Source organism: Elgaria multicarinata, chromosome 1 (genome assembly GCF_023053635.1).
Source record: "Elgaria multicarinata webbii isolate HBS135686 ecotype San Diego chromosome 1, rElgMul1.1.pri, whole genome shotgun sequence".
Lineage (NCBI taxonomy): Eukaryota > Metazoa > Chordata > Lepidosauria > Squamata > Anguidae > Elgaria > Elgaria multicarinata.
The window spans coordinates 55,310,496-55,336,680 of record NC_086171.1 but is presented as its reverse complement, the minus strand read 5'-3'; the positions used below and the strand labels follow the sequence as shown (position 1 = coordinate 55,336,680).

The following is a 26,185-nucleotide window of genomic DNA, read 5'->3' as shown; positions in this document are numbered from 1 at the left end:
GCCTATCAGCAAATATGACCAAATTGTTAGGGAAGCCAAATCAACCTAATTATTTCTTCCGGCCTATCTTACAGCGTGGAGTAGGCAAAAAAAAACTCATAGCAAATGAAAGATTATGAGCAGAAAATTCCTACTCGGATCCCGAAAGGATGACCAGTGAGCCCACACTGCCTACAGAGAAGGCAGCAGAGCCGCTCTTCAAAGAGGAAGAGGGGAGGGCTGAGAGCCAATAAATGAGCTCCGATTACCCCTCCTCTCTCCGGTGGCGCCACGAAGAGGCATGCCTCCATGCCTCATCTCCCACCCCACCCACAATAGCCTCCCCATGCCCAGACTACAACAGGTATGGAAGTTAAGCATTTCCCATCACCTGACCTGTTGAATTCTGCCTGTTATGGACCACTGGTCTGAATACAGCTCCAAAATATGCACTTGAATATAATGACTTTTAAGCTCCTAACAGATCCCTGCTAATTTATAGTATAATCCATCACACCAAAACACATCAAGACAGGCCTCTGAAATCAGAAATAACGAAGCACTAACACTTGCTTATTTGTAAAACAATATGCTTAATTACTGTGTATTTGTAACACATCAGCAAAATATACACATAAACAACTACATATGTGGGCACACAGAGTCACAAAATACCAGAAGATTATTTTTTTATTTCACTAAATGGAAACATGGAATATCCTCTGCCTTGTCTCAGTTGATGTGCTATTCATGATTTCCAGCATAATGAGAAAGTTACAAGATTTCCCACTGTCTCTAATAAGTGAGATAAAATATGTTCCCAAAGCCTCCACAAGCTTTAAGAGTGAGACACATTGTGAAACGTTACAGTAAACACTACCCATTCGCAATATAAAAGGTATTGTTTTGATTGGAGGTTGACACTAGCCAGTGCTGAATTTGATAATAATTTGATAATAACCCAATAGGTTTATATTCTTATGTTGCAATTGAAGGATCAGATAGGTGTTTGCAGAACCACTCACAAGTGCCTCCATTTATTCCTGATAGAGGGAACCCAGAGTATGGTGATGGATGATGTCAGCACTATGTACTTCTGTACAGATTTTTCAAACAGAATGTGCTTTTTGCACAAGAGTATCCTATCATAAGGACATCCTATTCACTCAAGTCATATTGAAGGTATCCTACTTGCTAAAAAGAAAGTGTAATGAAGAGAACATTGACATTTTATAAGCTTGGAATGTGCAGCATTAACACTATTGGTATGAATGGCATGGACACTGTTTACACTTGTGATCTTAAAAACCAGCTGAGTTTCTTTCATTGTATGAAATAATAGTAGCTGTTTTGATTGACACCATTTTACATACACCACATATGTAAACACTTGTCTAACACAGCTGCTATTTTTGAAGTTCTCTTTGAATAGATATGTGAAATCTATATACTAACAGTGAAGTAAAAACCAGTCTTTGCATAAGCTAATAGGGCACTTAACTGTGGTTGAAGAAATATGGATGAGGTGTCAAATTATAATCGAAGAAATCTGCATTAAAATAATGATTTTAACAACTTGCCAAAACCCCACAAGAAAAAGCTTCAAGTAAATGAAGCCTCTAACCTTTGAGATATTGCCTGCGACACTTCAGTCATTAAAATAATCCACAAACACATCCATTGGGCAAGCTTGCTCTGGTGTCACAGAATACTCAAACATTTTGATAGTTATTAAACCACCAACACAAATCACATTGGAACAGAATGAACTGTGTGCTGCTGGTGGAGAAACGTATACTGCAGAGGACCAGCTTTTTTTTGTCGTGCCATGAGCATCTCAGGCCTTAGCTAGATCTACCTGATAGTCTGCAAAGGAGGAGGGAAGATCTCACGTTGTGGTTAATGTGAGACCCCTCCTCTGTTTACATGTGAGGCGTGACGACCTCAGGAAGAGAGGCGTCATGCCCATCATTTTTTTTTTAAAGAAAGAGGAGAGCACAAACAGTCATGCGCAAAGGTAGGTGCTTTTTTAAAAAAATTAATTCCCCTGCTCCCCCCACCCTACCCCCGATGGGCGCAGCTCCCGGCTCCGCACGAGGAATTGCTCGCAGCTGGGTCAAACCGCGGCAACGGGTCACACATTCCGCAGTCTTGGGCTCTAGACTGCAGAAAAACCGGGCCCAAAAGGGAGGGCGAGATCCTGGGGCAAGGGAGGGATGATGCCTCCCTGATCCTGGGATCCCCTGTGTTTCATGTGGATGCACAGGTACGATCCCAGGGTTCGCCCTGGGATTTTGCCGGGTCTAGCTAAGGCCTCAATGTCATGAGAAAATTCCTCATTTTAATTTGGTTTTGTTTTTCGCCTGAGACAGGATCCACCCTGGGAGGATGCTGGATGGAATTACTCCCTAGTAAAACCAAATTATGTGATACCAATGCCATCTCTTTCAAAGTTAAGCCAAAATTAATTTTTGAATAAGGCTGGGCAAATCTGTCTTGCTTTCTGCAATGCTTCGAGCGCAAGCTCATTCCATCTCATTTCTGCCTCACTTTGCTATTTTTCAAGCCTACTTGAAAACTAATGTGTCTTTTGTGTGCACAAAAATGTGTGTACAATTTTCCATAATGGAATATCTTTTTGCATGTATTTTCTCCTAATGTAAACATTTTCGGGCACATCTTTTTATTTATTATTTATTGCATTTATATACCGTCCCATAGCCGAAGCTCTCTGGGTGGTTTACAAAAGTTAAAAACAGTAAACATTAAAAACAAATATACGAAGTTTTTGATTGGAGAACTGCATTGTAAAGTTCTTAAAAGTGTGTGTGGGGAAATAACTGCATTATTGTTTGCATATTAGTTCACTAAGTGCAACAAACTTCGCTCTCATCAGTACCCTTCAACTCTAGGCAGTCTTGGAAGAATACTGATTATTTGGATCCATTTCAATAATTTCAATTTTGTTCAGGGTTTTGGAACAAAAACCTTTGTACCTCTAAAGGAGTACACTTGCCATTAACTGGATGGTGTAAGTACAACTCCCTTGGTCCTGCCTAATATCTCAGTGGCTTTTGACACTATGGACTTCTTTAAACAAGTGATTTATACCACACTTGTGACTGGCAACTCACGAAGGTTTGCAGGTCATTTTGATGACACTGGGAGCCTCCTACACGTCTCCTGCTCCTTCTCCCGGTTATTTCATTTGGAAAAAATCCCACAACCCTTGGATATCCTGATTCATCTGAAATATCTCAGGATTTCCTGCTGTGTCCAGCCAAAGTTGCGCTACAAAACACCCACTAGAGGGTATTACTCCATTCAAGTATATGAGTAGGGAAGTTTTCAATTTCAGACCACGTGGCTTCCTCTCTTCTCCTATCTAATTCAGCTCATTACAATTGCGGAAGAGAAGCAGAAAGCAAAGCACCGGTAAGCAAACACGATTTCCTTTTAATCAAAAGCAGCCCTATGTATCTAGCATTCTTTTGTCTTGATTATCTTATTTGGTGTAAGGAGGTCCAGCATTTTGGTCCTATCTGGATCACAGAAGGTTCTGTTGCATGAATTATGTCTGACCTGTGGACTGCCTCAAGGTTCATTTTTATGTCCCATGCTTTCAACACCTGTATGATGTGGCTAGATGAAGTTATCCGGAGGTTTGGGCTGCAATGTCAACCATGTAGACAACACAGCTTAAACTTGTTTTTCAACTATTGAATCCAAGAGAATCTCTGGATGTTCTAAATGAGAAGTTGGATGCTGTTTTGAAAGGAATGTGGGGAAAGAAGGTGAAATTTAATCTAGATAATTCAGATATTTTGTAGATTGGGAAATGAACTGTCCTGGACCAAAGATCAAGCCAGTTATTGATGGGATTTCACTCTTCTTGAAGGATCAGGTGCACAGTTTGGGGGTTTACTGTGAACTGATAAAACTTGGGTAGAAGTGGTGACAAACATGCCTTTTATTAATTAAGGATAGCATACCAGCTGTGTCCCTATTTAAAACTGTCAAACCTAGTTACAGTAACCCATTCCCTAGTTATCTCTAAGTTGGGTTACTGAAATGAATTTTACATGGGGCTCCCTCTGAGACTAGCCTGGAAATGCCAATGGTACAAAATATAGCCATCAGAATGCTGGTGAGGGCCACAAAATCTGAGCATGAGACACCTCTTTTCCCATCAATTACCAAGTACTAGTTACTATTTTTCAAAGTACTGGTTATTATTTTTAAAACCTTAAACAGTCCAGAACCATCAAAGAATCATCACTGTCAAGGGCTCTGTTCATTTGCCCACCAGTTAGAAAAGCTAGATTGGCCAGTATAAGGGGCAGGGTTTTCTCAGTGGTGGCTCCTCAGTTGAAGAACTTTTTCCTCTGTTACTCTTCCTTCACTGAAGGCCTTTAAAAAGCATCTGAAATGTATTTATTCAAACTGGAGTTTTCTGAGTTATGTTGTTAATATGTGTGTTCCACTCTCAGCAATCTTGATCTTAGCTTAATTTCCTCAATTTTAATAGTGCTGTTTTTGTATATGCTGCATCTAATTCCTTTATTGTCTGTAAGCAGGTTTGTGATGCATCTCTGAAAAATGGGATATAAATATATTGAATGAATGAATAAATACCACTTATTTCTGGTCTGAGTACTCCCCATCTATTAAAAGGGACAAATAAATTGTGTGTGTGTGTGTGTGTGTGTGTGTGTGTGTGTGTGTAGCAGGGAGGGTATGAAGGTGTGTCTACACTTAGGAATAGTCTGGCACAGATGCAGTAAATGATTTGGGCACTATGTTGCAGTGTATCCCAAGTGCAAAATATAACTTATAGCATTAGGCAGGGAGTTGTGGTAGTGTACTCATGAATTATCTGTCATAGTTTAACCATGTGGACTTAGGCTACTCACCACTTGCTAGGCCTCAGTACGTCTCATCTGTGAAATGGGATACATGTTTTCAAGAATGGTTTCTAGTCCCACACCTGTTGGGACTTTCCTTTAGGGGGGCACGGGACCTAAATGGAACCAGTGCCCTCTGCAGTGTCCTCTTCAGAAAGCTTTGCAAGAGCGGGGAGGACCATCCAGTCCTCCTGGAAAACGTGGGGCCTATATGTCCCATTGTCCACGCTGCTGCTGTCTCCTTGCTCACATTCTTGTCTTTGGTTGGAGGAGTGAGATCATGCATGGGCCAATCGGACCAGCCAGGAACCGCCCGCTATCGCGGCTGCTGCCTCTCCTCGCTCTCCGCTGTGTGACTCGGCTGCCAGAGCATGTCTCCAATGCTCGGCAGCCGTCAATCAAGCATTGGACTCATGCCAGAGGACAAAAGCATCAGCGCCACCAGTGCCTTGGCCTCACCAGTTGGTTGCTGGAGCATGTCCAAGGTGCTTGGCAGCCATGCTTTGAAGAAAAGGAGGGGTGAGGCGAGAGCGAACATAGGGGCTCGGATTCCCCCTCCCCTCTCTGGTGGTGTGGTGCCATAGGGAGGCCGCCTGTGGCATGCCTCACCGCCTTGTCTCCCACCTCATCTGCAATGGCCTCCCCAAGCCCAGGCTGGAAGTAAGTTATTTGTAGGATGTGGTTTGGCTTCACTTGCCTGCTTTTGTCATCAGTTGGAGTTACTGCTCTTCACACACTATTTTTTTAGTCTAAAATGTATGGTCCCACCTCCTAATTTATCATTAAATCACTAATTTATCACCTCCTAATTTATCATTAAAGGTTATCCCTTTATGTCTTCCCCCCAAACTGCCAAACCCCACATCTGAGACTTTCGAGGTACGTATACTCAGGAATGTCTCTACTTTCATCTCTGAAATGATGGAGGGGATACAGAGGTAATGGGAAGCACTATTAGAACTGTGACCAATTGTTATATTGAGTGTGTAAGCAGTGCATACATGTATCAAGAGTTGTAAATAAAGCCTTATTCACCGTGGTTAAAGCTGTGGTTCAAGATGTCTTCTGAACAGGGACAATGTGCGTCAATAGTGTATATACAAATAATGTGTGAGAAAGTCACTCTAACCCCCTGCCATGGAAGGAAAAAAGTTCATTTGGTTCTCCACTTGTACACAAATGAATGATTGCCAAACACCAGTATGCTATCACTGATATTCATGCTCCTAACTGCTATGTGAAAATTCTAAAGCATGTCATTAAGTTGCCTCTCTCAACCAAGTTTGGCAGCAAATGATTTAAGTGAATTGTGCATTATTTAACTTTCTACATAGTAGAAAACTGAACCAAACAAAATATGTACAGTGAATTCTTTTGAAAAATGAAAGAGGTCCTCTTACTAAGGAACAGCACTATTAGGTACATCAAAAAGATCAGAGGTAAAGTTTGGAGTGCAAACACTGGGTGATGCTTGTGAGACTGGAGAATTTCAATACGTATTCTTGCTCATAGCTTAAAACCTCATTATACCCAAATTAAATAATTTTCTAATTCTCTGTTGAACGCATATGTTAGGAAAAGACTGGGCAGCTAGTCACGTAATGTTTTAAAGTGTTTCTAACTGCATGATTTCAGTGCTGCCAACCTTTTTACATGTAGGTGGTGACAAAATGATCTTTGGCTTAGAAACCCATCCAACACACCCACAGACTATCAAATACCTCTCCATGCTTGTCAAGGATCCGCTCAACAATAAATTTTAAAAGCAGTGTGTGTCCTGGGAGGAGCAATGTTTCAAAAGAAAAAAAGAAAGAAGTCACTGTAAACACATTAGGTGTATGCAGCAAAAGTTACAGGTTTTAGGAAGAGGAATGGAGAGCAGTGTGCTAGCATCAAGCATCTGTTGCTGTAGCATATGTATAAAAAGTATAAAATGAATGCCAGTACAAGAAGACAATTTTATAGATCAACTGTTTGTCGCGTCGCCCACTAAACCAAGTCTTGAAATTACAGCATTCAGCGTGACCATCTGTTTATTTTCACTAACAAAACTCTGGACGTATCTTCAAGAGAAAAACTGACAATATTTTAAAACACTAATATTGCTACTAATCACTCCTTCATGCTTATTTCCTAATTTAGAAAAAAAATATCTATATAACATGAACCTAACTAACCGCAAAAGCAAATCTGCATTTTCCCCAAATGGAAGTAAAAATGTAAGTTGGCAGTAGGCACCTATTTGAGAATATATGGTTGCCCTACAGAAGAAAGTGTATTTTTCCATATGGTGGGAAGGAGAAGTCTTCTGACAGTTATCTTCCAGTTTGTGACAAGGAACCACTTAGGGCCAGCTCACAGCTTACTTTCTGCCACTTCCTTCATTAAGTAGAGTTGTCAACTTGCACAAAATTTGTGAGGCCATAATCACAGCCCCAGCAATTTCCACGATCTCTGAAGCACCAAGATCTCTTACAAACTGATTATACATGGGCCTAGATTACCTGCAACACTGTTCACACAGACCACTACCATGACCGAAGAAAGTAGCCAAAAGCATCTCAACCCAATTTTGGAAATTAAAAAGAAGTAACAATCTAAGCTGGTCTTAATATTTCAGACTGAACTCAGTTGAAGTTGGCTGAGAAAAGATTTGAACCTAAATCTCCTGCATGCAAATCCAATACTTTTGTCTTTTGTATTACATAGGTTTAAAAATCAAAGGGCAAAAGCATCTGAAATCTAGGCATATTTATGCAAGTAGAGTAATAAACATCACTGTCACATGTGAACGATACAAGTTCAGGAAAGAATAATGGGCCTTGTCTTTGCAAACGAATACCTCAATGGCTCGTTTACTTGGATTCAAGTGCCACCAATTCCAATGCAACCTGTTCTAAAGTATGTATGCAGGGACAGAGCCTAAGTACAATATTTCCCTGGACTCTATAAAAGAATAATCAACATGTGCGTAATGTTTCAAAGTTCTTATTCAGGAGAATAACCTAACTAAAGCAGACCACACACTAATAAAGTGCAACTTAATAAATCATGTGGAATCTTATTTTGTTCAAACCCTTACTAACTCCTAGCACCATCTGTTACCATCAAAACTATATGACAAGATATGATATATAATTAATAGGTAAACAACAATCTAATTAAAATGGACAAATACTCCATGTTCCTGCCATTTGGGAACTCTAATTACAGACTAAATTTTAAGCTTGAATTAAATATTTAAGCTGGAAAATTAACTTTCCTTCTCGAGCCTTGAATACATTAATACAGATATGTGAAGCGACTTCCTGATGGGAACTTAAACATGTAATTTAGTTTCATCAAAGCAGTTACTAATTGTTAAGCAGCAGTACCTTACCATATGTACACAATAGCTATTTAGAGCTGAAAAGGTGGTTTTAAAGCACCCCATTGCAACCCTTTTCTGACATAAATATAAAATGTATATACAGCACAGCAGTTTACACTACACACTGAAAATAAATTACATGGAAACCTCAGACTTCTATGCTCCTAGGTATTTATATACACAAATAGAAACAGAGAAGCAAGCACACTTTTGTCCAATCAGGCTAGAACGTAAGTGGTCAGATGCTAATGAAAAGATAGCTCAACACAAAAAACAACTATACATGTGAAATTGGACATGTTAGATTGGTTTTCACCCAAATCACGCAAAAGTCATTTTTATTAAGCATCATTCGCAATGTGACGCTGTGCGTTAATATAGTGTCAAATGGGAAACAGCCATCAAAGAAGATGCCTGAAGTACAGACAGCAGAAACAGAGTTTAAATTTAGACATCTGAATCTCTGTAGCACTTGCTGATGGTAGCAACAGTGTGAGATTATTAGTAGAATAGTGTTACTAGCAAGCACAGTGTTGAAATAATCTAGAAGTTTTTCTCAAAGTTTCTCTGAACATTTTTCATTTCACTGAACTGGGACACTGGTGGTAAAATAACTCCCATTCAGTTATAGACTGTACACAATCCATCTGGACCTTCTCCCAAGCTAGCCGTACTAACAAATGGAACTATGCAGGAACAAGAAATAACAGCTCTTAGAGGGGCAGGACATAACTTATCTTGCATGTAAGAAATATTATCACTGAAAAGTACATCTTCCAGGCCAGTTTTTCCTATGCATCATTGTTGACCAGGAAGTAAATTATAGGCACATGCCCTAACTGGCCCACAACCAGTGTCTTCGTAGCCACCTATCCAACATCCTATCACACACATACCCTCTATCTTTTTCCAGCTGCAGTAAATTAGCCACAGGTCACTCACTGCAGGCAACAATCAAAACTCCCAGCTTATTATGAACCAAGCAGGGAGTTACTGGTTTCAGCCAGCTAAGCTATGGCATGGCAGCAGAAGCAAGCCATCTGGGCTGATGTAGACTATGGTTGCTGTATAGTCAGGAAGCTAGACTCATGTCACCCTCTGCTCATTTAGGCAATTAAGTGGTCTAGATCCTCAGATTCGTAGTATTATTTTTTTAAAAAAATGTTAAGTCTAGATCTTGTGATTCTAGAAATGTACAGGCACAATTCTTACCAGTTATTTTGTAAACCGCCCAGAGAGCTTTGGCTATTGGGCGGTATAGAAATGTAATAAATAAATAAATAAATAAATAAATATTGAAGAAAAAGTACACCTGCTCCCACCTTATAGTATTCTAGCTAAAGAATGGCCATTACTGGACTGACATAAAAGGGAAAGTGATATCATGTTTCACTTCCACCTCAATTGCATGTACTTACCAATGCCGGAGACACAAGTAGAATTTGTCCTGTCCTCCATGTCAGTTATAACAAAGCCCTACACCTCCACCCTTTAAAAAAATGAATTGAGCAGAATCTTAGCTAAATTCAACATTGTAAAAATAATCTGCAATCCAATTTCTGTGAGGGAAAGGAAAATGGTCACTTGCCTGGGATTAAAACTACATTTTATAATGGAGTTCTCTGAATACGTATATGTATCTTTAAAGCGCTTGTGCATAACATCTGGGAGGAACCTAATCCATGGTGCAAGAGGGAGATTTAATGTTTCCCTAAGTACCATTTTACTAACGGATCTCTTCTGTCCATGTCCTGGATGTTATTTGCTCCATTAGTATTTATTTATTTATTATTGCATTTCTATATCACCCAATAACCAAAGCTCTCTGAGCAGTTCACAAAAACAGCCAGTTGCACAGAAAAAGTTGAGGCCATCATTTGTTATTTTGTACAACAGAAAATGGAGAATTTAGAGCTGGAAAGAACCACAGATCACCCCCCCAAAATTCCTTTGCTCAAAGGCAGGGTCATCTACTCATCAACACCGACCTGTACACTAGATCTACCTTCACAATCCATACCTTTGAGTGCAATAAGCAAAGAACAGAAGTAGTGCAGAAAGATGTGTGAAGACCCAAAATAGCTCTTGATGACTTTCTGATGCTAGAGAGATGAAGAGCTGTTATAGCTGACTAAAGCATGTGGGTTTATTTATTTATTTGCAGTGGTTATGTACCATGTCTCATTTGAACAATCCCAAAGTGGTTTACAATATATATACAATATGGTATCATATTAGAGGTCCATATTACTATACGTCCTTTGAAGTACAGAATCCTATCAGCTTAGGTACAGAAACTGCTTTGAAAACAAAGGTTTAGAGTCTAAACTTTAGACTCTTGAGACTTGGGAATTAAGGCAGAAATAGCAGGACAGAGATCGGGAGACAAACTTAGAGCACAGATAACTCAAGACAAGACAGAGAGATAGAAAGCCAAGGCCAGCCAGAAAAGTGAGATGAGAGAGAGATGGATAAAAAAAGGTGGAAGGACAGGACAGGAAACTAGAGTCAGAAGACTGAGAGAATCTGTATGAACTGGGTGAGACATGAACTGGGGTGGCTTCCCCCTTAGCTACATCTAAACAATAAAGATGTAGTCCTAGGTGAAAACCACTTTTTTATCCACCACACACATATACAAATGCACGTCTGCAATGCTAAACTGGGTGTAAACTGTGATGTACTTCAGAGAGTTATGTGTGGGTGACTCACACTATCCTAGTTATGGCTGCTCTTTCTCTGAACTATTGTGCATGCCAACCCACAACAACAACTCAACCAATCAACAGCAGAGCTTTCACCACTACAATATAGGTACAGATATTCAGTTACTGAAAACTGGTGTGGGAGCATACTGCAGAAATATTTAGCAGATATGATAGCACAACTTGTTGTGTGACTGACTGACATGTTAGTCCAACTGCAAGGTAACTAAATGTTAAGTTTCTATTGTTGGCCTAGATGACATCTCAGTCCCAATTTTATCATACACACTTCCTTAGGCATGTCCCACCAAAATAAGTGAAACACCATTTAAATCAACAGAACTTTTTCCCCCCCAAGTACGTGTGCATAGGACTGCACCTAACCTTATTTCTGCTAAGCATGTCATTTTCTTTCCATCCAAGGGTTAAACCTATAAGCTAAGAGAAAGCTCTGATTACTCAGCTACTAGCATCCATTGTATTTTTCACCCTGAATAACACACCCTAGTATAATATAGGATGAGAAAACCTTTCATTCTGTGTAGTCTCACTACTTCTGCTGTTTAACATATACATGAAGTCGCTTGGGGAGGTTATCCGGAGATGTGGACTGAGGTGTCATCAATATGCGGATGATACCCAGCTCTACCTTTCCTTTTCATCAAACCCAGGTGAGGCAGTGACTATTCTGAACCAGTGCCTGGGCACGGTAATGGACTGGATGAGGGCTAACAAACTGAGACTCAATCCAGACAAGACGGAGGTACTGTTAGCAGGTGGTCCACCTGTCTGGCGAGGTGATTTTTGCCCTGTCCTGGACGGGGTTGCACTCTCCCTAAAGGAACGGGTCCGTAGTTTGGGGGTGCTCTTGGATCCAGAACTGTCACTTGAGGCACAGGTGAACTCAGTGGCAAAGAGCACCTTCTATCAGCTTAGGTTGATATACCAACTACGCCCTTATCTGGACAGAGATAGCCTAGCTACAGTTATCCATGCTCTGATAACCTCTCGTTTGGATTACTGCAATGCGTTATACATGGGGCTGCCTTTGAAAACGGTCCAGAAGCTTCAGCTGGTACAAAACAGGGCAGCCCGTTTACTAACAGGGACTGGCCGGCGAGATCACATTACACCAGTCCTTTTACAACTTCATTGGCTGCCAGTCCAGGTCCGGGCCCGATTCAAAGTGCTGGTATTGACATTTAAAGCCCTAAATGGTTTGGGGCCAGGTTATTTGAAGGAACGCCTCCTCCCATATGTAACTGCCCGGACCTTAAGATCAACTACAGGGGCCCTTCTCCGTGAGCCCCTGCCAAAGGAAGTGAGGCAGGTGGCTACTAGGAGGAGGGCTTTCTCCGCTGGGGCACCCCGGTTGTGGAATGAGCTCCCCAGAGAGGTCCGCCTGGTGCCTACACTGTACTCCTTTCGTCGCCAGCTGAAGACCTTTTTATTCGCTCAGCATTTTAAAACTTAATTTTAACTTAAATTTAAATTTTACTGTTTTAACTCTGTATTTTAATTTTATATCAATTTTGCTGCATGGTTTTTATCCTGGTTGTGCTTTTTATACTGTATTTTGTATTTGTGCTTTTAACCTGTTGGTTGTTTTATTATGGTTTTAATTTTTGTGAACCGCCCAGAGAGCTTTGGCTATTGGGCGGTATAAAAATGTATAAAAATGTAATAACTAAATAAAAATAAATAAATATAATTTCTGATTGTATACGCAATGCTATTAAAAATGAAGATTTTAAAAATAGAAACATTTTTGTCATAATAGAAAACAATGTAATTGTGATGCAGAATTTCCAAATTAGTAACAGAAGTGCTTTCCAGACAAGAGCAGTATTGTGCAGTCACCCTGCCTCATTCACAGAATTTTACGGGGTATCCAGATGACCCTTTTCCCTTGTAACCAGCCCGTATTTCCTCATATTTTTTTAGCACAGGAACCTTAAGGAAAGACAGAATAGCTGAACAGTGACTGGTTCTTTTTACTGGTAGTGCTACGAGTCCTCCATCTGGAAGCACCAGAATTGCCGGGATACATTAAAACTAAAGACAGAAGCAATGTAGACGGCCCAACAAAAAGTTCAAGGTCTGATACAGTTAAAAACTATAAAACTTTCTTCATCTATTTTAAGACAGCAGCCCTAAAGAAAGATACTTCTGCAAAAAGAATGTAGTGTGATATTTGAAACTTGCATTTTTTTTGCCAGGTAAATATTAATGTTTGCATCTCATTTTTCTTAATATTACTCTATCAAGTAAAAAACAAATGTGACACAAAAAGTATTAGTAGACTGGTATGGAAAGCTAACCAAACCATACAGATTTACTATGTAAGTTACATAAATGTATTCACATAACTGAATAAAAGTTCTCTTCCTGATCTTGAAGACAATGGACACAAGTGTATAGTATCCCAGAATGATCAGTGAAGTGACTGGGCATCTTTTACTGAATTTAGGAGTCATTCTAAATTTACTGAATTTAGGAGTCATTCTAAATTTACTGAATTTAGAATGAAAAAAAAAGTTGGTAAAAGTCTATTTTATAATATCACAGAATCACAGAATCGCAGAGTTGGAAGGGGCCTACAAGGCCATCGTGTCCAACCCCCTGCTCAATGCAGGAATACCCTAAAGCATACCTGACAGATGGTTGTATAGAATCATAGAATATGTAAGCAAGTAGAATATGTAAGCAAGTAGAGTTATCTCGTGATATTTTCCTCTCAAATCTTTGATTTATAACTTTGATTTATAACTTTGCTAGAGAGCCAACCCATTCGTTCTATATTTCTGAAGATCTGTAACGTCTTGAAGTGTTCTCTTCCCTTCTAGGGATTGAGAACCTTTTAAGATACATAATGGGATCAGTATCTGAATTCACATTTTAAAACTCTGTAACTGAGATTTTGCCATTTTTCTTACCACATTTATTTGGCATTACAAACAATGACACAGTGTGATTGACAACATGCAATTTTACTGAAGAATTGGACTTTGCATTATTAAAAGCTTAATAGCCTAATCATTTTCGACTAACAATTTTATTTATTTATTTATTTATTACATTTCTATACTGCTCAATAGCCGGAGCTCTCTGGGCGGTTCACAAAAATTAAAACCATTCATAGTATAAAACAACAGTATAAAACCATAATATAAAATACAATATAAATCTAATAATCTAGTCCAATGTTGTTTGAGGCAACAGTAAGCTATAAAATTGTGTTGTTGAGACAACTGGCACATTTGCAAATAGCAGCATTACTATTGCTTTTCCTGTGTTTTGTTTCTTTGAGCCTTACAGAAACCCAATGCAACATATTCAGTAGTTAGTGGGAAGATGATGATGATGATGATGATGATGATGATGATGATTTTACTAAAGCAGGAAAAACATTGCTCAAATATTACAGTTTCACTAAAAAGTTAGGTTGTAGAAAAGATCTACCTTATCTAGTCTCTCAACTGGGGGACCTTAATACATTCCCTTAACCATTTTGTGGTTAAGCAGCATGGTTTAGCGTGTTGTCTGAACCAGGCCAGTGAATCCATTATAAATATCTAATGAGCAAGTTTCTGATTGGTTGGCTAAAGGGGAGCACTATCACAAATGACATTACATTCATCGGCCATGTTCCAGAGAGCCACCGTTATGTATATTTGTGACTCATGCATATGCAGCTATAATTTTTTTCCTGTCGTTTGTCAGCTATAGCACATGCTCATATAAACAAACCCTTGCATATCATCCCAGCCTATTACTTAAAACTGAATGAATTCTAAAAGCAGCCTGGTTTGTGGGCTAAGAGTTTCAGATACCACCTGTCCAGAGATTTTGGAGGCTGGAGGTGGACTTGTGTGTGGAGGAATTTCACTAAAACCATGCAAGCTACCCCTTTGCAAACAAATGTATCTCAGAAATGTATACTCCCTGGGTGTATATTTTTGAGTAAACTCTATACCCAGCTTTAAAAATTGTCTTAACACTTATTTTATATATAAAAAAATTAAACTCCCTGGGTGTATATATTTGAGTGAACTCTGTACCCAGCTTTAAAAATTGTCTTAACACTTATTTCAATTTAAGAAACAACAACAACATTATCATTCCCAGCTTCCCCCAACTATCATTATGGAGCCAATCTATAAAAATACATTCAAGTAGGTACAAACGCAACCAACATTTAGCAGGATCAAGCACTGAGAAAATAATCCTTTAACTTCTTGCATTTGATAAAATAAGGTATTAACAAATTATTCACGCTACATACAATATGAACTGCAACTGCTTTTCATCATATGGTATCTCATTTGAAACAAACACCAATTAAGATATACTTGAAAGCATCCTGATGAAATAAAAAATACATAGTATATAGCTTGATGCATTTTGGTATTTTGAATTGTATAAAATGTTAAGCATGTCGCATGTCATGTGCACAGTTTAAAAGCAACACTTTGACTGAAAACCTAGGGCATTTTGTGCCTTCAATCAAACCATTGCAATTAATATGAAATTCTAAATACGGAATATAATGCCACATAAATACTACAACAGCCAAGTCCTGTCTAAGAAGCCATATGTTTTTTCCCATTGTTCAAAAAAAGGAGATGACTTCCCGTCACTTATGTTTCTGATTAGCAAGGTGATTTATGCCACAATCACTAAAAATGCCAGCAAGTGAATGAGAAAATGCATAGTGACTGCACCAGATGTGCACAATAAACAGGAATCCCATTGTAATCTCTGGTACTTAGTTTATATGAAGGTAATGTAAGAAACACTCTTGGATATGGCAAAGTCACTTTTTTTTACATTTGACTATAAATGATATGAAATAAATTGTGTGTTTTATACTTTATGGCATGCATACATTGATAAATTAGGTACAGTTTTGTATCCCGACTTATCTTCAAGACAAACCTGGCTAAGATCATGGGGATTAATTGCTTCAGAAGTGTGAAATGCAGCTTTTCCATTCTTTTCTGCACACTCAGTGAAGAAACAATGATTAATCACTGTTTAACTATTCTCTTGAGGATCTACAAGATTGCCAAAGCAGGACTTATCCTCATAAATCCAAAAAAACAGAGGTTTAGATTTGTTGCCAGCAACTGAACGAACATGAACTTAAAGCCATTCGTTATCAGATTAAAACCATGTCAAGGCTTTAGAACCCCACAAGCACAAAATTCACTTTAAATCTTCACCTAAACAATGGGGATTGCATTATCAAATGAGATTAATTTTAAAAAACAAAACAGGTATTTCTGTATTAGAACACACACCTTGAAAAATGTGTCTCTAAAATAAAACACAACACCAAGAAATATTCCAAATCCATCTTAATAGACCCAAAATACATAGTATAAAATAAAATACCATTTTAAAACCAACAAACATATCTTGAAAGCAGTTGAAACTGTATCCATGTATACTGGAGTTTTTGTTGTTGTTGTTGCTGTTGTTGCAAATATCAATTAGCTTGATACTTGAAAACATGAGCTTTCTGCTATTTGAATACTAATTTTGTCAGAGAAAAATCAAACTCTATTTCAGTAGTACAAAGGCTGATGAAAAAGGCAGTTACCATTTCAAAATAATAAAAAGGTGAACTGCAATAGAAAATAGTATAATTATATATTTAGCACTATCGCACATGTGCTTATACGGCAAAATGTCAGTTTATATTAATTTTAAAAACTGACTGAGAGAACTGATGAAAGTGGGAGCTGGGAGAACAAGCTGATGTGGAAAGATGGAACTCTTCCCTATAGAATCATAGAATAGCAGAGTTGGAAGGGGCCTACAAGGCCATCGAGTCCAACCCCCTGCTCAATGCAGGAATCCACCCTAAAGCATCCCTGACAGATGGTTGTCCAGCTGCCTCTTGAAAGGCAAAGAAATGGATGTGGGAGGGAGAATCTGGGCCATGGTTCCCATAGCCACTTTTGAATATAATTCTTTTTCTAGAAGTTTGCATACTTCATGCACGTGGCTTGTTAGTTGCTGGATTCTGAGGCAACAACTGGGGTATGGAAGGGCCACAGTGGCATAGCCAATAGGCTGTGGCCTAAAAGTGGGGAGTATAGCAAGGTCAGTAAAAAGATCTCCCCACCCCCAATGACCACCACATTATACTGCATATAAACCTGAAACTGTCCATAATACTCCATGCATCTGATAAAGTGGGTCATGAATGATTATGCCAAAATAAAATGGTTAGTTAGTCTTTAAGGTGCCTCAAAACTCTTTGTTGCTTTTGCTGCAATAAACTAATATAGCTAAATGCTGAGAAAAATAATTATTTCCCAGAAGTCAGTCAACATTCCCTTTCTTGGAATGTTATAAGTGCTGAGGCCCAATCGACTTCTCTTCAATGCAAAGTCAATTGTAGACAATCATCATCCATAATTCAATTCGTGATGCGTCCAGCATTTCTGCCTATATTACCAAGACGTGGCTGGATTAATCAGCTGGGCTTCTTTATTGCAGGCTACTTAAAAATACTGAAAGGTTAAAAAAAAACACCATCCAATTTAATTTTTCAAGGTACAACTCCACCTTCCTATGTTATCCTTAACATCCAAAAGAAGGGAGCAAGTCCTCAGAACTGGAGTGACCACTCATTTTTTAATTATCATTCCATGATTATCATATTTAAAGCAATTAAATTCAGAATGTGAAAACCAACATAACTCTTAGCCTGTCCTTGATCTCATGAATATACATTTTATTTTGGATAAAGTTGGCAATGAACATTTCCTTAGATTGTGCCATCCTACGGTGTGATTTAGCTCATTGGTTTAATTTCTCTGAAGCTATTTACTCTGCAGGTACTTTACTGTATCTGCTTCTATTCTTGCGGCGCAGGGTCTATAAGGTTTGGATGTATGGATTTCATAGCCATGTGGTACCATGTTGAATTATAGCTTTTTGGACCCTTCCAATTGTAGGGTTCCATTGTTGAATTTAACATCTGTTTCTTATTCAATCAGAGATTTCACTTTTGGAGCCACTGAGACAAAATTTGAGGATGGCATTTCATGTTCCTATGAGTCAACTTTTCAGAATACTGTTTCACAGTCCAGTGTAGTGGTTAACATGTTGGACTGGGAGTTAGGAGATCTCGGTTCTAGTCCCCACTTGGCCACTGACGCTCACTGGATGACTTTGGGCAAGTCGCAGACTCTCAGCCCAACCTACCTTACAGGGAGAGGAGGAAGATTATGTATGCCGCCTTGGGTTCCTTAAGGGGGTAAAAATGTGGTCTATAAATGTAATAAATAAATAAATAAATTTTATCTGCTTGACTTTTTCCCACTGTCCCCTTTCTTCCTGTTATATTGCTTTTTATCTTTTACTTCTTTTGTTTTAATTTAAAAAGAACATTAAGATAATTCGTTCACTTCTCTTTTCTCTCTCTTCCCCTCTGGTGTGTGTAAGCTGAAAACATGAATATGTGTTAAGAAAGACTGAAAGCCACAAACATACACCAAACACCAATAAACCACTAAAATCTAAAATCCCATCAACTTCAAACAGAATTTCCAGAACAATCCTATGCATGTTATCTTTAAAGTAAGTCCCACAAGGTCCAATGGGGCTAACTGCCCTGTGCATTTAGATTTGCAGCCTTAGTCTGAAGTTTATTTATCTTTCCTACAGTATTCCAATATATCTTTCTACCTGGCATGAAGTTATAGATTTATGGTAACTTATTTCCTCTTCAAAACATAAATAAGATGTCTTAATTTTTTTCAGTATTTCATTTTCACATAGCACCGTAGATTTAATATGGTGTAATGTGTCTGCTACATCATCAATTCCCTATCCTGAGCACAATTTTGAAATCAACTCGACTGCTAATGACCTGCTAAAAATACTGTAAACCCTCCCCACATCCTGAATTCATGGTCTGTTTCTGCATAAGTTTGAATCCCACTAAAATAGAATTAAATAGTTTCTTATAATTTACAACTGAATTTAACAACGTCAGTGTGTATTATATGATGTGATACAATTGGCTCTGCAGGGCCCTTAGACAGAAGGAAGAAGTCTAAAAGGCCTGCTGGGTGAACTTATCCACAGGTTTGGGTTAAAATATTGTCACAGTATACAGATGACATATACTGTAGCTCTGCCTCTCATTACCATCTCTAACCCCAAGGAGATGCTGCTGCTGTTATATTTTGTTATCTCTAACCCCAAGCCTTGAACAGGTAACTGGTGGCGGCGGGGGGGGGGCAGTTTTGGGGTGGATGAAGGCAAACAAGTTGAACCTTCATCCAGACATGATGGAAGCAAGTGGGAAATCTGATGATCTGGATGGACATGTACAACTGACTATGAATGAGTCTGCATTTCTGTAAAGAGCCAGGTAACAGCTTGGGAGTTTTCCTGCATGGAGGCACATGTGGTGTTGGTAGACAAGAGTCTAGAGAAAGCTGACTTTGCATCATTATAACATTCCCTGGTTATATTCAAGCTTGATTTCTGTAATATGCTTTCTGCGGGGCTACCCTTATTTATTTATTTATTACACTTATATACCGCCCCCATAGCCAGGGCTCTCTGGGCGGTTTACAGAAATTCTAAAAAATTAAGATAAAAACGAGTATACAAAATTTAAAATTCTAAAACACAGAACATACACACATAAAGCATTAAAAGCCGTTAAAAACTAAACATGTGGGTAATTAAGATGTGCCGCTATATGCCTGGGCAAAGAGGAAAGTCTTAACCTGGCGCCAGAAAGATAGCAGCGTTGGCGTCAGGCGAGCCTCGTCAGGGAGATCGTTCCATAGTCTGAGGGCCACCACCGAAAAGGCCCTGTCCCTCGTTGCCACACTCCGAGCCTCTCCCAGAGTAGGCACCCGGAGGATGCCTTAAAGACAGACTGGAAACTACAACTGGTGCAAAATGCAGCAGTCGCAATACTTGTAGGGGCTAGGCATTCAGATCACATTACAGTTATTCTAGACCAGCTAGACAGGCTTACTATTAATTTCCAGGCCTAATTCAAAGTACTGACATACATTTTTAAGGCCCTAAACAATTTGGGGTCAGATTATCTGACGAACCAGCAACCCTGTACAAGTCTGCCTGAACTTTAAGATTAGCATCTGAGGCCCTGAACTTACTGGTATATCAGTAAGAGTTGTGAGATTGGCTAGTACCAGGGACAGAATCTTTTCTTTGCTGTACAACATATTTGGAGCGCCTTCCTCAGTGAAGCACCTGTATCTTCCTTTTGCCTGATTTCAGGAGCATTTTATAGACTTGTGTTTGAATAATTTTAGTATACTGTGCTTTTTACTAAGGTTTTATCTGCTGCTGAATATCTTGTTATTTTAATGTTAGTTACTGAATGTTGTTGTTAGTGTTTGAAGATATAGTTTGCATTTTTAATTATATTGTAATCCACTTTGTGCTGAAAAGTAGACTATAGATCTTAATAATAATAATAATAAAAAGCAAAAGCAGTAGCAACAGCAGCTCATAGACCATGTAATGGACAAGATATGACACTGCCCATTCACAAACTTTCCACAAGGGAACTATTAATTTCAAATTATGTGTGGACACTACAATGTTCCAAATTTAGATACTGTAGATTGTATTTAAAAAATAATAATCCTTTGCCTTAGAATTTGCCTCTGTAATGTTATGAGTGTTCATTATATAATTCTTCTCAAGGGCAGGTGAGTTATTATTATTATTATTAACAATAATAATAATAATCTTCTACCTTTCTGCCAATACTAGGACTCAAAGTGATTTACAAAATTAAAACATATACAATTAAAACATATAAATATAAATTTACAAAGTTAAAATAGAATGAAACCTACTGTAATATTAAAACATTTTTTAAAAAAAATAAAAAAGCAAATAACAATTGAAAAATTCCAATACATTAATACAGGTCCAGAGTATTCCCAAAGGCCTTAGCTTTCTACAACTTTATAAAAAGTTGTTTTTCTAATTTCAACCCTTAGGAGTTGCATCGCATGAGCTATAAGAAAAACCTATATAGAAACATAGATAGATACGTCTCACAACATACGCATATAAAAGTTATTGTCAGTTATAAGTTACTGCTACCGAGGGACCGCAATAATTTATGTAACATCTGTTTTCATATTTTTTCTAATTAACATAAATATTTAACGTGAAAATGTTCAGGCTACTTTTATTTGCTGATTCCCCCACCCTTAAAAAAAAGTCTATGATCCTAGAAACAGACAGAAACTTAAATTTAACAGGGGACACGGTTAGGTGGGTGGTAAACTAACAATCCTGTGGAAATGTAGGTAAAGTCCGTTGGAACACTGGAAAAAATGTGTTGCAAATATTAATCATGTCAAATATAGTATCGTTCTTTATAATATCATTTAGTATTATTTTTATATAAGTTAAGTCTTTTTATGCTCATGCTTCTGCAGCCAAAACACACACACACACTGCATAACAGAGATGTATTGGTAGAATCAGGGTAACCCTGTGGTATGCAGAAGTATTAAAAAAATCTTCAGGGGGGAAATCTAAGGGAGATGAATCCCCAAAGCAGCCCTATAACAACTAAATGGCATCGAAGGTTGAGAGACTGAAACACCGTTCAGGTATGCCGTTTTTGAGTTTAACAAACACACATGGATGAAGGCACTAGTTCCCCCCACCCTTCATTCCTGTTCTCTTCATCTTCCAAAGGTGGAGGGCAAATACTTGCAGTGGGGAACAGAATCAGGGCTCTAAATTGTGCAGGAGCTTTCATAGATGGAAAAGACTCCCCAGTGATGAAGCCCACCTTTAACCCATGGATGGCAGTGGGAATGGGAAAGGGTGGAGCTGGTGTACTCATCCTCCCTGCTCACAAGTTTGTTAGACTGAGGGCTCATCTACACCAAGTAGGATATTCCACTATGAAAGCGGTATGAAAACGGTATATAAAAGACAAGAGCCACACTACTGCTTTATAGCAGTATTGAAGTATGCTGCAGGGTCTACATTACTGCTTTATAGTGGTACTGAAGTGCACTGACAACTATTGGGGCCCATGACACATCTACACCAAGCAGGATATTGCACTATGAAAGTGGTATGAAAGCAGTATATGGTATGTGTCAATGGGCCCCAACACTTGTCAGTGTACTTCAGTGCCGCTATAAAGCAGTAGTGTGGCTCCTGCCTTTTATATACCGCTTTCATAGTGGAATATCCTGCTTGGTGTAGATGAGCCCTAAGAAACAGAATGACTGAACTGACAGAGTGCAATGTAGAGCCAGTGCGAGACCTCCTGCACCACTCAGGAGGCAGGGAGCTCAAGTTGCCACCACACGCTGTTGGAGATGGTGTGAGCTATAACTACAGGTTCCTATCAGTGGTGGGGGATTGGGGAGTGTGAGCTGCCAAGGGTGGGGGAGCGCAGGTTGTCACAAAACACCACTGACAGCGGGGGGGGGAGCATAAACCGGTGGCTCCTTCCACTTTCCCCTCAGTATCTCATTCTGACGGGTCCTTTTTTCAGAATGAGGCAACAGCTGGGAGGGCTCTGTGGAGAGTTGTGCTGGTCACTCTCTTGCTGCGGCCCTTGCTACAGCAGGGGAACGACCGACATGGCTCTGCAGAATGGCTGCCCATCTATGCCTTATCAGAGTGAGGCATGGGGCAGGCAACACCTGCAGCTGTCACAGTGGAGGCAGCAGCTGCTCTAGAGAGTTGCAATGGCTGCTTTCCCGCTGCAGGAGAATGGCCAATGAGGCTTTGAGAGACATAGTGTCAGTGTCAGTGCTGGCAGCATTAGGAGTCCCAGCAACTGGTACATGGGATCTGCTGACCTGGTACAATATTCAAAATATATTTAACACTAAAAATTAAAATATGCTCATAAAGTACATCCCAGTCAATGCTAACATTTGTGTTTTTTTCAGCCTTTCAGTCACGAGCTCAGGTAGTAAAAGTGTAACATTTTGTTGTTGATGAGGATACTCGTCAACTTAACAGTCTACTAGCATTCAAGAAAGCTATAAAGACTGATCTCTTCCGGCAGGCCTATCCAGTGGAATTTTAGGATGCTTTTAGAATGTTTTTTAGGATGTTTTTAAGGATGTTTTTAACAATGTATATTATGTTCTCATTCAGTTTTATGTTTATTGTTATTCCCCGCCTCGATCAAAGTGGAGAGGCGGGTAAGAAATAAAATTATTATTATTATTATTATTATTATTATTATTATTATTATTATTATTATTCTGGGGCACCACTCTGTATAATACAGATAAGCAGTGATTTCCAAATGTAACAGGATTTAATGCATCGGACTACAAAGTATGACAGTTCAATGTAAAGAATTTAAATTATAAATTAGTGAGTAACATATACACCAATTGTCCCCAACCTTTAGGGACTCGAGGGCACATTTGGGGATTTGAGAAACTGCTGTGTGGACACCAGCACAAAATGCCTAATCAGTGGATTGCTGGTTTGGTTTTCTAGCTGTCACATCTCTGGATCATAGGCTCAATCTTATTCTGCAAAAACTTTTGTTTCGTGACACCTCAGCATCTTTTTAATAAGGGCTTATCTAACTCGGCAAATTGCTGGAAGTGTAATACAGCTAATCCTTCTTTTTAACACATGTTTTGGCAATGTCCAGTAGTTTCTTCTTTTTTGGGAGCAGGTTACCACACAGATAAATTTTGTACTGGAACTGTCTTTAATGTTCACTGATGTACATGCTTTTTAAAAATTATTTATCTGCTTCATGGAAATTAACAAATGGTCAGCATGAATGGATTCTCCGTGCTCTTTCAACACCTAAAAGGCTGATATTACAGCACTGGAAAGATAAACACTAATCTCCTATAATGCAACCGATTGAGGAACTCGCAATGTTTTCAATATCTGAACAGGTGGCATCTAGATGCCACCTTCCAATTGATACTTATTTGGATATTTGTTCCACTTTTGTTGAAGCCTATGTATAATTGCTAGAAAGTTTATGTTTTCATTGATATGGATGTTATTCTAAAAATGATGAAAAAATAAAACTTTGTGAGTGCCTGCATGAGCCGTGTCAGGAACTCTTTCACAGGTGCCACTGGATGCGTCCACAGTTGCTATGGCACCTGAGGGCAGTGTGTCAGGAACCCCTGATGTAGACTAAGTATTCATAGGTTCACAAAGCTCAGTGGGTTTTTCTGCACAGGCATAAGATGTAGTACTTTGGGCAGTGGTGTAGCTAGAGCTGGATCTTGTGGACAAAGTCCAAGACCCCACAGCTTAGGTGGCCTCCAAATGATCATCCAGAGAATGGGAGGTGATGCAGACCCAGTATCACCACTGATGATTAGTAAGATGTTTACAAACCTGATGGCTCATACATGAAGCTGCACCATGAAAAAATGGTTTTTGGCATTAATATATGAAGCAGCTCAAAGAGAACATTTCTCCCCTTCACCTCCAGACGTGAGAGGAAAAGGAGCCCTTCCTCTCCTACCACCAGATATTGCTTAAATAAACTATTACGGTGTTTTTGTGTAGAACCTATGTCTTGAAATGAGCATCCCTGAAGTAAAGGCCAGCGACATCAAGCAGAAGACCATTCAATATTCACCTGAAATTTTAGAGAACTTCAAAAATGAGGAACTGCATGAGACTTCATGCAGGAACAGGTGAGAGTATACACAAAGCTCATTTCACATTTCAACAAGTATACATAATAAATTAACATAAAGCTGAATTTTTCCTAACATTTCTTGGTTCACGTAATACTGAAACAATACCCAATAACATGCTAATTCAAAATCTCACATCACATCTGGACATGGTGTGTTAAGCGCTCAGGGTGAGTGAAGATTTCTTAACACCAGAGTTACAATATCAGTATCTGGCTGAAGGACTGCATGTATACTTTTCACACCCACCCTCCCTTCCTCCTACCAGCCTGAGCTGCAGATAAGCATTAAATTGACAACAATATGAACATTAAGGCTAACAGTAAGCCAGACTAGATGTGAAGATGTGTACATGCAGAACTACACCCATTGCATAGGAAGAAGGGTCTAGTGTTAATAGCAAAATGAGCACACCGCTGAGGCTGTGCAGAATTTCCCCAAGTGACCACTTTATCTCTTGGTAGCCCATCTCCCCAAGTGCTCTTCCTTCAGTTGAGGATGATTATAGCTCTGGAGCTTGGCTGAGGAGGAAAGTGCTGTAGTGATTGACAGATGAAGCTCATGCCAGGTCAGATTATTTGTACATCTAAAATGGTATTGTATTGTCTACGCTGGGTGGCAGTGGCTCTTCAGAATCAGAAAACTCATCCACGTCACCCGTTACCAGATCCTCTTAATACTGCAGGTGAGAGAAAGGATTCTGGCCTCCTCATCCATGTGCCCCTCTACACACACACACACACACACACACACACACACACACACCACCTTCTATGTGACAGTTTAAGGCTTCGCCACACCAGCCTTTTTATCCTACAATTTACCAGGGCTTCTGTATTCTGATTCTTTGTGGGATTAAGATTGGCTACTTACACAGGCTATTTTTCCGGGACTGTTTTTCTTGGCAAGTTCTCTGCAGCCTCTTTGCCACCTTCTCAGAATTTGCTCCCTCTCTCCGCTTGGTCTAGAAATTGGGAGAAACAGAGGGAGGTAGAAAACGCTGACTCCAATGAGGGCCACCTACAATACGTAATATCTATTCTATATCTATTCTATATTACATTTTTATCCTGCCATTCTTCCAAGGAGCTCAGACCAGTGTCTGCTTCCATTATAGAAAAACCCTGTTTAAGCAGAGGAGAGAGAGGAAGCTGGGGCAGGGGACTCTAGCCCAGGGAATTTCCTATTCGCTGTGGTTACAGCAGAACTGCGCATTTTCACCTGGGCATTAAAGTGGGTTCACAAGTGGGATAAAAGCCAAAAGCAGTGGGAGATGCCTTGTAGGTTGACATGGTCGTGTAAAGGACCCGCAAACTTCCATGAGTGACTATCACAAGCATTCAATAAAAGCCTCATGTAGAAATGCTCCTAGATTTAAACACATGGAACTGTTACCATCACATATTGTTTAACCCTAAGAATCCCACTTAAGCCAAGATTTTCAATCAACTCCTGTAGCATTGTTCATTTATTTGTATAAATATTCATATCCCACATTTCCATTTCATAAATAAAATGCCTAAATTAGCTCAC

At 39.2% G+C, this 26,185-nt stretch overlaps 1 protein-coding gene across 5 annotated transcripts in view; it reads right to left on the bottom strand.

Annotated features, from left to right (window-relative positions):
- The window catches only part of TBC1D5 (TBC1 domain family member 5), a 314,125-nt gene that overhangs the window by 235,359 nt on the left and 52,581 nt on the right, over positions 1 to 26,185 (bottom strand). For 2 of the 5 annotated variants that reach the window (XM_063128529.1, XM_063128536.1), the window contains exon 2: positions 25,526 to 25,616. The exons of the other annotated variants lie outside the window; for them this stretch is intronic. The gene's annotated coding sequence lies outside the window, so the exon portion shown is untranslated. The remainder of the gene's footprint in view (positions 1 to 25,525; positions 25,617 to 26,185) is intronic. 5 annotated transcript variants of the gene reach the window in all.